The sequence below is a fragment of the Zea mays genome, chromosome 1, assembly GCF_902167145.1.
Source record: "Zea mays cultivar B73 chromosome 1, Zm-B73-REFERENCE-NAM-5.0, whole genome shotgun sequence".
Classification (NCBI taxonomy): Eukaryota; Viridiplantae; Streptophyta; class Magnoliopsida; order Poales; family Poaceae; genus Zea; species Zea mays.
The window spans coordinates 153596288-153599527 of record NC_050096.1 but is presented as its reverse complement, the minus strand read 5'-3'; the positions used below and the strand labels follow the sequence as shown (position 1 = coordinate 153599527).

The window sequence follows — 3240 nt, the reverse complement described above, 5'->3', positions numbered from 1 at the left end:
TCCATTGCCGCTTGCATTTTTAATAACCGTCTCTTGGTGTATGTAGCTCTGAGTGCTGTGCTGCCGGTGGCAAGATCCAGGAGCTGCCTGCCATGGTGAAGGACAGCGCCTACTACGACGTCCTAGGGGTCAGTGTCGACGCGTCCTCCGCCGAGATCAAGAAGGTGTATTACATCAAGGTGACCCCCACCATCTCCTTACGCCTCCGCCACGCCCCTCCTCGGTTGCATGTTGTGACGTGGATTAGGTAGCTAGTGGACTCGCCTTTTTTTCTCAATTGCTTGGGTGCCTGTTTTCTTCAGGCGAAGTTGGTGCATCCGGACAAGAATCCCGGGAACCCTGACGCTGCACTCAAGTTCCAGGTAGGTTCTCCCTGTGGGATCCGTTTTGTATAAGACCATTGACTGCCCTCGAATACCATGTGTCCATCGGAAGATAAAATTCTCTGAAACAAGCCAACATTGAGGCCTTTTGGCTACACAAGTAAATCATCAATGTTCTAAAGGTTGCTTTGATTTTCTAGGGATACCATAGCTTTGTAGGGTGCCATCTTTTCTTAGTTTCCCATGTGACAGAGTTAGGTTATTAGTTTCCCATCACTGGCAGTGCTTCATTTTCTGAATGTGATACGATATTGGTTTTTTACTAGTTTGAGTTTGATCTTTCTCCAATTGAAATACCTAAACTGTCGACTGGTATTGTGCATGCATAATCTTTGGGACGAATTGGTATGACCTCTGTATGTTCTGACTGCTACAAAATGTTGAACTAAATCACTTGGTCTTAACAGGAACTTGGAGAGGCCTATCAAGTTCTTAGTGATCCTGGGAAAAAGGAGGCTTATGATAAGTATGGAAAGGAGGGTATTCCCCAGTACGTTTTGTGCACTCGGTACACTGAAGTTGGAATATCTGTAGGTTAGAAAGGAAATCCATGTAATATTTGTAGATTTGAAAGGCAATCCATTTCCATAAATGCTGAGATATATCTAAGCATGTAAGCGGCATACTATGTCAAATCCCAAGAATACCATCATCGACTTGTTAGTGTTCATATGCAAATATAAATACAAAAGGGCCTTTCATTGACTAATGTTATAGGAAATGGCATCATACTATGCAGTCAAATCTGCTTGTTAGTATGTTAGGTTTATTATTAGTTCTTTCACCCGTTCAGCATTGTTCAATTTTGGGTTATATACAGGGCTTGGATTGAATGAAGAGGTTCGACGAAGCTAAAGCTGAACTTGAGGAAATTGTTTACTACCTACGAGATCCTAAGGTGAATTGTTTTAGTCAGGCACACTATTTGTCTATGATGACTGATGAGATAGAACAATGATTAACATTATGTCTAGTCCAATATGCCCATTATTTGACTATGTTGTATTGTTGTTGGCATGTACCAATATTTCATGGCAAATCTTATGTCCCAAGTTTTTTATATGCTCAACAGGCCGCACTTGAAGAAATCTTATATCAGTTTGAGGAAAAACTCCAAGCTGAAAGAGAGGAAGCTGCTAGGAAGCAGGAAGAGTTGCAAGCACAACTACAAGCTCTACAGGCCGCACTTGAAGAAAACCAAAGTTTGCTGCGCCAGGCCCAAGAGGAAGTGAAGGGGATGCATACCAAGTTTGAAGAGACCAATGCACTGCTACGAGCTGTCCTGAAACTTTAGAAAGATTGAGGTAGGGATGCATACCAAGTCTGAGGATGATGCCTTTGCTTAAGGTTTTTCTACCTTGCTAGAACATATCTGTGGTTAGAACTTTGTCAGAACTACGTGCAATCTGTTTGAATGCTTCAAACCTTTGTGGTGGAACCTTTGTATGTTTGAACCTCTATTGTGGAAGAACTAGTGTGCTGGAATTGTGTATGACTTGTGATGAGAATGTTGTGTATGATGGCTTTTCTGTGTATTATGATTCTGTGAGCTATCATGAAAGCTCAGTGTGTCATCACTGTATGTGGGTGTCATAAGTGACGATCCCAACTTTAGGTGACGCATTGACTAGAAAAAATGTGACAGATAACACTGTCATATGTAGCAACAATATGTGACGGACGAACACAGCCGTCACAAAAGGTGATGACATTATGTGACGGTACTCTGAACAGTCGTCACAAGGTACATAATGTGACGGTCGTTGTATGACGACCCTTATGACGCAGCATTTTCGTCATAAGATGCTTTTTATGACCAATTTTGTACTAAACATGACACTTTACTTTTGTCATACAAAACCATTTTTTTGTAGTGTGCCTTGTTCTTAACTCATAGCATTTGAGAACAAGTCCCCAACATTGGCGCCCACCGTGGGGCGAACTCACTTCCACTTTTGAGCTGATGGCTTCGTTCAACAATCAAGTCATAGCACCTTCGGCTACGAAGCTGGTGCTCCCGATAACATGCGGCTCAAGTTCAGAGCCAGCTAACAAGAAGCAGAAGAAGGAAGCACAGAGAAGGGTGCAGCATGTTGGGGTGCAGGGACCCTTCATCAAGTCAAAATGGTCCCACATCCCAATCACCTTCTCCTAGGAGGACCTTCAGCTCAAAGATTACCCTCACAATGATGCTATGGTCATATCTTGTGTCATCAAGGGATTTCTGGTCCATAATGTTCTGGTTGATACAGGCAGTGCAGAGGATATCATATTTGCTAAGGCCTTCTGACAGATGCAAGAGCCAGACGATAAGATTCATGATGCTACACACCCTCTTTGTGGCTTCGGAGGAAGGCAGATTGCAACACTTAGCAAAATCACGATGCCAGTGGCCTTTGGCTTCATCCACAATACAAGGACTGAACATGTTGTGTTTGACATTGTTGACATGGAATACCCCTACAATGCAATCATTGGTCATGGGACACTTAATGCTTTCGAAGCAATACTTCATCCAGCATATCTATGCATGAAGATACCTTCGGAACAAGGGCCCATTGCTGTTCATGGGAGTCAGGAAGCCGCTAGGAAAGCCGAAGGAAACTAGATAGATTCAAAGGCAATTCATAACATAGATGGAGTCGAAGCCTGTGAACAGTACAAATACAAAAGAGAGAAGGCTGCTTCGGCAGATCAGCCAAAGCCTATGCTTCTATGTGAAGACATAGTAGAGCAAAAATTACTGCTGGGGTCTCAGCTATCTGAAGACCAAGAGAAAACTTTGATAAGATTTTTATTCAACAACAAAGATGTCTTTGCTTGGTCAGCCAATGATCTTTGTGGTGTCAACAGAGAT

General features: G+C 42.8%; 1 long non-coding RNA gene across 1 annotated transcript; it reads left to right on the top strand.

Moving 5' to 3' along the window:
- The first annotated feature begins 487 nt into the window (after positions 1 to 487).
- LOC103639601 (uncharacterized) lies at positions 488 to 1918 on the top strand. The gene is made up of 2 exons (XR_559554.2): positions 488 to 1281; positions 1456 to 1918. It is a non-coding gene; the product is annotated as an uncharacterized lncRNA (long non-coding RNA).
- Positions 1919 to 3240: the final 1322 nt, after the last annotated feature.